Below are 10,338 nucleotides of genomic sequence, written 5' to 3'. Positions count from 1 at the left end.
GGGTACTGAATATTGTTCTCCTAAACAGCCCTTGAACGACAAAGAAGACAGATCATTATTACTTCAAGTACATAAAACTCTAGAAGCAAACTTCCATTGCAAAAAGAACTTCTAATAGCTTTATTACCTCTTCCGCGTCTTATTGTAAAAAAATATCTTTATAAATTATGTGACACCAAAAAGGAGATTGAAAATACCTCACTGCTTGGGACTACTTAAAACGATTGGGTAATGGCAGTTAGCGGTTGCCTCGCTTAATCCGAGTATGAGTACGCGCTGATTCATATATGGGAAAGAATTGCTACATCCTTTTAATGGTTGTCTTTTTTTTCTGTCATGTGACATCATGCCAATGAGATCAGAGTTGGCAGTTGCTATCTTGGATATAATAGCAACTTCAAACTCGAGCAACGTCATACGTGACTCTGGTAACCTCCAAGCCTAAGGTGTCTGAATCTAAGCCAGCCAAGGCAAACTAGTTTGAGTAATTCAACGAAACCTTAAGCAGAACAAGGGTGAAGGAATAAGTCACTTTTTGTGTCACGCTACACATGTGATACAATTCAACTTATAACTTAGAATTACTTATTCCTCAAGTATGTGTTCTTTTTTTTCGCAATCCCACATCCCCTAACACAAAATTTAAATTAACCAAATAATACGACAGCCGCTAATGAACATTGATTACAGATGATCAGATATCTCGCGTGAGGTCAAGAATTTTTACTAGTACGGTTAGGTATAATTTCCTTCCGCCATCTCGTTCATATTTGGACAAGCCTTAAAACTGATCCGGTGGCAGGGTTACGAGGCTGTTTTTCTCCATGTATCTACGCGATAAATGAAATGCACGAGACGCACTGTATCACTATTTAACAGTAAAGATAATTTTAAATAATTGCTTGGGCTTAGAAAACGTTTATTGTTGGGTCTGGCTAAGATCATTCGTATCAGTTTATTCACCTCATATAAGCGTTCTTCTTTAAATTATTCGTGCCTTGTTCTTCAGCAAACTGTTTCACTGCTCATCAAAGCTGTCCAAAACTTCATTAAAAGCATGCCTAGTCTGCTTTTGGCGGATGAGAACATTTTGATCACACCACACTTGCACTGATTGTTCTGACCGCCGGTTACAATGGCTTAACCACGGTATATACTCACGGTGTACATCATTATAATTATTATTAGAAAATATTTTAAGAGGGAGCCCAGTTCGCCATAGTGGATTTCAGTGAGGCCCTCAAAATTAGCAATGTATGAAATAAGTAATCACATAATTGATAAGTAAAAGCTCACAGTGGAAATCATGAAATATTTAAAATATGACATGAACAGAAAATAATAAAATCGATGAGCAAGAGATGACACACTAAAGCCGATGTAAACTAGCTGTGCCTAGTTGAATTTAGAACATAGCTAGCAGAGCCGCGCAATCAAATTCAATATACGTAAGCGTGCTCAAAATCCCGATAGTGCACGTTGATAGCGTCAGCAAATCGCTTCGCAAGAATTTTTTTTTTTTCCGCGCGAGCGGTCAGTGTTAGCGCGGGGAAAAATAATATATTTCACGACAATAATGGATACAAAAATTTGTAACTCTTTCGAGGTTATTCTGATGTGTTGCACTTGGAAAATGCTGGCGAACTATTCAGGGACTATATCACTACGAACGGCGCGTTAAAGTAAGGAGAAAGAAAGAAAAATTAGCCCTGGCGCGCTCACGTTCTCGAGAAAACCTAAAGTTTGGTTATTTCAGGTTGTTGTTTTGCCGAGAACGGCAAAGAAATGTACCAAAATGTTAAACGGACGTGCAGGGCGATTGTTTTTGCTCATTAAGCCTATTGTTTTCTGCCGTTCTCTTTGCCGTCGCCGTCGTCGTTGCTAAAGCTTCCTAATGATTAATGGCTGACACCGAGGTGGCAAAAATCTCAAAATGCGAGTGAAGAGAGAGCCTAACTTAACTTAATCAGTTAATTTCCAGGAAGCTATTCATAATCAGAGTAAGGAAAAAATCGAGGAGCCTACAAGTATTCTACACAGACAAAAACGTTTCCAGCCGTTACTAATATTCAGCTGAATGATTCACTCAGTGAAGCACTGATCAAAGAAAAATCGATTTACCTAGGTAGTACATACAAAATGTCCCAAAACGTTTCTTCCTATAGAAAGTTCACCCTCACCGATTGAAGACATAAGGCCACTTCTTGCCTTCTTTGTAAACTTAGAGAAAGATAAACCTGGAGTCAAAGTAATGTTTTCGAAAACAAAACTCGGGTGATGACTGCTCCTGCATGAGCTCAATACACGCTGGGGAGAGTCAAGTTTAAAGCTGGATATGAAAGCAAGAAATATTAATACAACGAAATTAGTTGACACTTAAGCCAGGCAAAATATATAAACTCGTGCATTGGAAGACAATATTCTCGTCAAAATGAAATAATCCGGGCGATATTTGGATCAACTAAATTTTCTTTCAAATATGTTTTACTAATGTCCAACCAGGAGAAGAAGTTTAGTCGTTTTCGGGCCGGGATACCTTGTGACCAGGCTTCTGTTCTAAATTGATTACAATTGTGAAGCCTTTGAGATATAAATGACTTTCAATTCTCATGCAGATAAATCCCAAAATTAGAAAGTGTGAAGTTTGAGAACTCGGAAAGAGTCCGATTATAATACAGCTGACTGCAACAGCAACTCGCGGAGCGAGCTTACTGTGCGCCCGCAATACGTGCATGGGTGTTATTTGATGCTGTCCCGACCTGAAGGGACTCACTAAACCTGCACTGGGTTTGCTAGGCCAATAAGGCTGTTTGGTCTTAACTGGATTCTCGACCTCGTTGATGAATCGATTCTAACATTATACCAATCATCCCACTTCACCAAGAAGCAAACTGAGATCTCTGGAACGCCGATTGAATGGTGGAGAAATACAATGAACTGACTAGAAAAAGTGGGCCTTTAGTGTTTGACATGGAATATTCAAATTTTTCTGCGAAAGACTGTTGATGTAATTACGGTGGTTCTTCATGTTGCTTTGGGAACCAGCTCCTGTGAAACCACAAAAGGAACTGATAATGTTTCGTAAGGTGGTACTAAATTCAATATTAATGTTTTTCTTTTCTTTTGGAGGAAATTAAAAGAAAAATATTATGGAAATATCAAAATACGAGAAAGTGGTGGACTGCTTTCTCTTCTCTTTTTCGCAAAATCTTTTATTGCCGGGTTGGGAAAAAAATAGGCACAAAATAAGGAGGACTTTAATCGCTTGGTTAGTCTGTGGTAATGAGACGCAGGTTCAGTTACACCAAACTTTATCGCCACACTGTTTGTGTATTTTTCCTCAATAACCCAAAGGGGAGGCTTAAATTTAATAATTTCTTATTACAGCCAAGCGATAAGTAAGGATATCTTATAAAAACTAAGGATATGTTCAAAGTTATTACCTTTCTGAAGTTGTTAGAGTCCGTGAAAGATTTATCCGGATTTGAAGCGTAAGTTTTGTTTTCAAAGCCTTGAAAACCATAAGAATGAAAATATCCGTACCGCTTAGTAATGCGTTTGAATGATTTATTGAACATTGTCTATGGTTCTGAAAAGATTAAGACTCCGGTAAGACCGGGCAATCTTTCCGTTGTCGGTTAACAGTCAGAAGCGATGAAATCAAGAAAGGAAATCAACATAAACTTAAGGTCTTACATGCTCGGAAAATGTCTTTATCCTTCAAATGCTCAAATGAAAGCGTAAGGAGCAATATAATTCTTATAAATTTGAACCGCAGTACAGACAAGCATCAGTGAACTGAGTCGACAAACTGCTAAATAAAGGTAATTCAACTACACACGGAAAGATAATAGGGAGATTTTTTATATCCGGGTTGATGATTTAGTCAATTAAGTGACAGCTTGAGGATAATCTTTATCACAACACTGAATGGTATTATAAATCGAATTGTTTTGCAACACATCTCTGAGTCGTTCGAATAACTGAACTTTACACTTTCTCTTGAGACTTTACTTTTATGCCAAACGCTGATTCATTAAATTAAGAGAGAAAAGTTTACATCCTTAAGCTGAAGGTAATTTTATAGCGTCATTAGAGACAATATTTTCTATGGAGTTAATCATTAGCATTGTTGAGATAACGTGATTTTAACCATGCGTTTCCGTTTGATAAGCTAATTCAAGAAATCATTGTTTTAGAATTAAGGACAGGTTTGAATTACTGGGTAAAAGAATAGCACATAGAATCGTATTTTGCATAAATTCACGCGAGAAGCTGGTGACTACGATGATCTATAGTCAGTACTGTTTAGATTTCTTAAACCGGCGTTGTAGGTATTCATTTGATGTTTGCCTACTGGGCAGAATTAGGTTTTGTCTGTTGGATCGTACTCATTTACGAGCTCAAAGGAGGCTTATATTGTTGAAAAAACATGACTGGTACTTCTCAAAGACATGAAAGAAAGGAAAACGCTGCAAAAGAAAATTCACAAGAGACTAGGAATGGTGTTGCAGAGGAAGAAATCATTTCGCCATGAGTCAGAGTTGGTATATCATAATGAAAAACACCTTCTGTCCCATTCTGAACTACCAGACTGGCCTTGCGGAAGTTAATTTTCATCCAGTTTCCACAGACCATCGATGTCATGTTTTAGATACAGCTTTAAGAGTATCTTTAAACTTCACAGTGAAACGGGTAATAAATATTTGGACTCATTTGATTGGTTTTATTGTGTTTGTGTGTATTACATCGTACATGCTTGTGCGACCCGTCACTGTCGCTAATCCATTCCCTGGAGACTGGCCCGAGAAACTTGTCTTTAGCTGCTTCTTTGTTGGCGCAATCTCGTGTTTGGGAGTTTCCTGGATTTTTCACCCTGTTTACCGCCATTCCGGCAAAGACGGTCCCCAAGATCATTTTTCGAAGGTAAGGTTGCCTGTATTTCTGTAACTTAAAATGTCATATTTTTCCACGCTGAGGAATGGCGCAGTCACTCGGAGGCTTGAACTGGGTTCATTCGTAGATCTTGTCTTAATGGAGTCTCGATTATATCCGCGTTTCTTTAATAAAACGAACGTTAAAGGAGATGAGCGAAAAAAATTATTTTCAACCACTCATTCGGCTCGGTCAGTCAGTCAGTCAATCTCCGTCTGACAGCAGTTAGTCAGTCATTCAATCAGTTAACGAATCGGTCAAACAAAATCTCGTTTTCAGTCGGTCGGCGAGTCAGTCAGTAACATAGTCAGTCAGTCAATCAATTAGTCAGTCAGTCAGTCAGTCAGTCAACCAGTCAGTCAATCAGTCAGTCAGACAGTCAGTCAGTCGGTCAATCAGTCCGTCAGTCAGTCAACCAGTCGGTCAATCAACCAGTCAGTGAGTAAGCCAGTCAGTCAGTCTTAAAGTCAGTCAGCCCTTCTGTCAGTAAGCAAGTTATACTATCATTTACTCAGCTTTTCAGCCAGGTGATTATTTAGCAGTCTACATGGTCAACCCGCTGTTTGACCGGTCTACAAATCAGTTGTTAGTTAGTTACCCTGTCCAGCTAGTGAGCCATTTCCTCCCTTAGTTTCTACGAGAAAGTGTAAGATGATGTACTTACGAAACTACATATATGCATACATACATTTCATTGAACACATTCTGGTCTGGGGCTTTTCAGTGAACAATTATATAATTTAGATACTTGGCACTATACATACAAAACTAACTAATAACCCGTTATATACAACATAAATTACTTATAACTTAAAAATAGAATGCTTATTTAAATAAAGAGTCACTCAGGACATACCTTTTCAAAGCTCTCTTAAAAGAAGCTGGTTTTTCATATAGTTTGAGTCTTGGGTCAAGTTTATTCCAGATGGCTACACTTCTATAATAAAAGGTCCTCTGACCTGTTGTAGTTTTAAAAGGGGGAATGTTGAGTTGTCGAAAGTTCCTCGTTATACGCCCAGATACGCTGCCTCTTGTTACCAGCTCGAATGTCAAATATTCAGGCGCTTGGCCCGTTATACATTTAAATGATAAGGTAGCATCACGATAGTACAGGATTGTTTTTACCGGTAGCCAGCGTAGATTCCTTAATGTGGAAGAAATATGATCATACTTCTTTACATTGCAAATAATTCGGACGGCAAAATTTTGAACATATTGTAGCTTATGAACATTACAAGCTGATATGGACAACCATACTGACGAACAGTAGTACATCTTACTAAAAACAACAGCGTTAATTATAGTTTCAAGCAGATCTTTGTTCAAAGCGAATCTAATGCGGCTTAGTTGGGATAGTTTCCACATGCAAGATGAGACAGTCGCAGAGATATGATTGTCAAAGGATAGTCTGGGATCGAAAGTAACACCAAGGTCTCTGACTGTTTGAGCTGGGATGATTTCCTTTCCAAGCAGGGACAATTTAAAGTCTGGTACTTTAAGAGACATTCTTCGACTGCCAAAGACCATCAGTTTAGTCCTCTCAGGATTAAGCATTAAGCAATTGTCGAAACACCAACCGCGTATCCGTTGCAGAGCAGAGTTCACTCTTTCTATAGCTTGAATAGAATCATTCGCACTAAAGGATAATAGAAGCTTTGTGTCATCCACATAGCATTCAGTTGAACCATCCTGACAGATGTTTGGCAGGTTGTTTACATAAATGCTGATGATAAATAATAATGCTCCTAGTACACTCCCTTGCGGTACACCACTGACTACTGGTAATCTATCAGATAATACAGAGTTGATGCGGGCTGCTTGTCTTCTTTGAGAAAGACAGCTTTCGACCATTGAAGTGCAGAAGATGATAAACCAAAGTCCTTTAGTTTCTTTAGAAGAATCACGTGGTTGATAGTGTCAAAGGCTTTACTCATATCAAGATATACGATTGCAGTGATTTTTTTTCTGGTTGATAGCGCGAGGAATAAAATCAGTAGTAGAGATCAGTGCTGTTTCAGTTGAATGCCATTTTTTGTTGCCGCTTTGTTTCGCTGATATTCTTTGATTAGTAGTTAAATATGAAGACAGCTGATTTAATGCCGCTCTTTCGCATATCTTAGAGAGTATTGGGAGCAGCGATATTGGTCTATAGTTGTTAGCTTCTTCGTGATCTCCATTGTTGAGAATTGGCTAAACTTCGGAAATTTTCCAAGAAGCTGGAAAAAAACCATTTTCAAGAGAGGCATTAATGATGGAGGTGATACAAGGAGCGATGGTCTGCGGCAAACTCTCTTTAATTACACGAAGTGGTACTTTGTCAATTCCTGGAGCTTTGTTGTTAGGTATTGAATTAACAATGTCTGTAACCTGAGAGCATTCCCCCGTGGTGAAAGAAAACTGTTCTGAAGTTGCTTAGTTTCTCGGAATGAAGGTGTCCGGAGCGGGTGTGTAATTAAATTTGTTAGCGAGAAGTTGATTTTTTTCTATCGTAGATTTCACAACCGAGCTAAAGAACTTGTTCAATTCGTTTGCTACGGCTTGATCATCTTTAGTAAAACTCTTGACATTCATAGGCTGTTTTGGAATACATGACCTGATTGTTTTCCAAATGCTTCTAGTGTTGTTGGAATTCTGTCTTATTTGTTTTTAAACGAATTCCCTCTGTGCGAGCCGTATTTGGAATACATGACCTGATTGTTTTCCGAATTCTTCTAGTGTTCGTATGATGCACGATCCTTCGCAGTAGATAGCGCTATTTATGCAATAGCGAAAATCAGACCTGAAAAAAATCAGGCCTGTACGGGATTCGAACCACTGACCTCTGCGATACTAGTGCAGCGCTCTACCAATTGAGCTAACAAGCCAACTGGGAGCAGGCCGTTAAGTTGATTCGTAATAAACCCGTGATGATAAATCAGATACAATGAATATATAAAATTCATTTATTCATTGCCTCTAGTCTTGTTGGAATTCTGTCTTATTTGTTTTTCAACGAATTCCCTTTGTCCGACCCGTATTTGTGCGAGCTGTATATAAATTCGTTTGATCAAATGTTGATGTGCTTTGTTCCATTTGATTTTCAAGGCTCCATTACGCAGGGAGAGCAATATTTATCATGGGATCATTTCTACCTCCGTTATATTATGGTTTCTACCATTCAAGAGTTTTGAAGAGTGTATACATGTCAATGATCTGTTCTCTTGGTGTGATCTGCATCATTGTTTCCGTATGGGACAAATTCAGTGCGCTCCATTACTGAATATTTAGAGCAGGTAAATTTGTCGTTCAAAACTCAATTAATATAGCAGTTTTCAATTAAGTGTCCAAAAACAAAAGGATAAATAATAATAATCTCAGCGACCAATCAAAACAAAGGTTTACATTATCAGTGGCCAATAAGAGTTCAAAGTAAATACCCGCAAACTGCTTAAAGCGCGGGAAAACGCCGCGTTTGTTTTAGTTTTCCATCTGATTGGATGAGGATTGAATAAAGCTATCAGGTCTTATCAATATAGACTGGTTGGCTATGCGAGTGGTGCCTAATGTTTCACATTGCGGCAAGCTATTTCTTTCTTTTTTTTTGTAAAACATATAAACTAATGAAATTCTTTCGAAAATCACTTTTAATTGGCAAACCTTATTGTATTTATTTGAAAAGAGAGTGTCACAGCGACGGTATTATATAACAAAAATGATGATACATTCATAAAATATTTCTGGAGGCGCATGCGCATGCGATTGAGCACAGATACAGTGCCTGAAGAACAGCGAATAGAGCCTTATTCATGCGCACTAGGTATGTACAACAGCGAATAGAGCCTCTTCTATGTAGGACTTGATCTTTCTCTGAAAATGAAACCTGCATTGAAAATCTTTCATATACAATAGAGCCTCTTCTATGTAGGTCTTGATCTTTCTCTGAAAATGAAACCTGCATTGAAAATCTTTGATATACAATAGAGCCTCTTCTATGTATGACTTGATCTTTCTCTGAAAATGAAACCTGCATTGAAAATCTTTCATATACAATAGAGCCTCTTCTATGTAGGTCTTGATCTTTCTCTGAAAATGAAACCTGCATTGAAAATCTTTGATATACAATAGAGCCTCTTCTATGTATGACTTGATCTTTCTCTGAAAATGAAACCTGCATTGAAAATCTTTGATATACAATGTTATGCAGACTTGAACTACAAAGAAAAAGTGTCCTTTGGCTCTTTTATATAATTATTTCATACTCATTCTCACTTCAGTTTCAGATAAAACCATAATTTTGTATGTACCAGCAAGTACTCAATTACTGTTTTCGAAGATTTATTCCCGATTCTTATTCATATCTCTTTACAATAAAATGACAATTTGCATCACTGGAGAGCTCATCTCAGAAAGAATATTCCGCCATTTTGTTAAGCTGGCTGCGCGCTAGTCATGCGCACTAGGTATGTACAATGGAAACATAATTTGATTTCGCATGAAATTTTCGTTTCAGGTACTGAATGCTTTGATTTGGCTGCTGTGGATCTATTCCTGTAATACATCTCATATGTTTGTATGGAGTAACTTTAGCGTACCGGCAAGCTGCAGGCGCCTAAGTCGCTCTGATGTGTCTACTCTACACTGCAAGTGTCGTTACGTGGGCCACTCGAATTCCTGAGAGATTTTTTCCCGGCAAGTGTGACATCTGGGTAAGCAAGCCTTTGCGGCTCTTATCATCAGTTTTGTTAAATGTTTCTTGGGCTCTTTGTCTTTCGTCAGGTTTAACTCAACCGCGCACTGGAAGTTCGGTTGCTAAACATAACCAAGAAATCATATTTGTATTAGAATTATGTCTAATAATTCTTCTACGATAGATAGTTTAGATAACTCACCGAAGTCCTGCCCTTACGGCTTTAAGTCTACCTATTAATTCTTGAAATTTATTTTTACTGACTTGCGCTCGAAATGTAAGCTTTGAAAACAATGACTGATTCACATGATCAACTCAGCTGACAAAATCAAATCTTGTAATACCTCCTACCAACGCAGCACCACAGTTTCTTTACAAACCGTTACTCCTCTACTTTATATTCAGTTTCAGAGCCGCCAGATCTTCCATTTGCTTGTCCTGGCCGCGTTTGTTCATTTGTAAGGAATTTGTCAGATGGCACAGTACAGATTTGAAAAGGGACCTTCATGCGAAAGTTGAGCTTTGTCAGAATCATTCTTTCCATTCGGAAGTGCACATATCTTGCTATGAGAGGAAGAAGAAATGTCAAGAACACGTACGAGTACTAGGGTGCCTTGTTGTTTTAAGAGGAGGTCTGGGTTATAGTCGTAGAACGTCGCCTAAAGGTCTCTCCAAACCGTCTTCACGCTCAGCGAGCGCAAATACATTTTGAGCTCATTTAAGAGCAAATCAATGGA

At 38.3% G+C, this 10,338-nt stretch overlaps 1 pseudogene; it reads left to right on the top strand.

The window, feature by feature from the left end:
* Positions 1 to 4,370: 4,370 nt before the first annotated feature.
* Positions 4,371 to 10,120, top strand: LOC148743024 (adiponectin receptor protein 2-like; annotated as a pseudogene).
* Positions 10,121 to 10,338: the final 218 nt, after the last annotated feature.

This window comes from Stylophora pistillata, chromosome 1 (genome assembly GCF_964205215.1).
Source record: "Stylophora pistillata chromosome 1, jaStyPist1.2, whole genome shotgun sequence".
NCBI classification, from domain to species: Eukaryota; Metazoa; Cnidaria; class Anthozoa; order Scleractinia; family Pocilloporidae; genus Stylophora; species Stylophora pistillata.
Note: the sequence above shows the minus strand (reverse complement) of the source record. Positions and strands in the feature narration are given on the sequence as shown.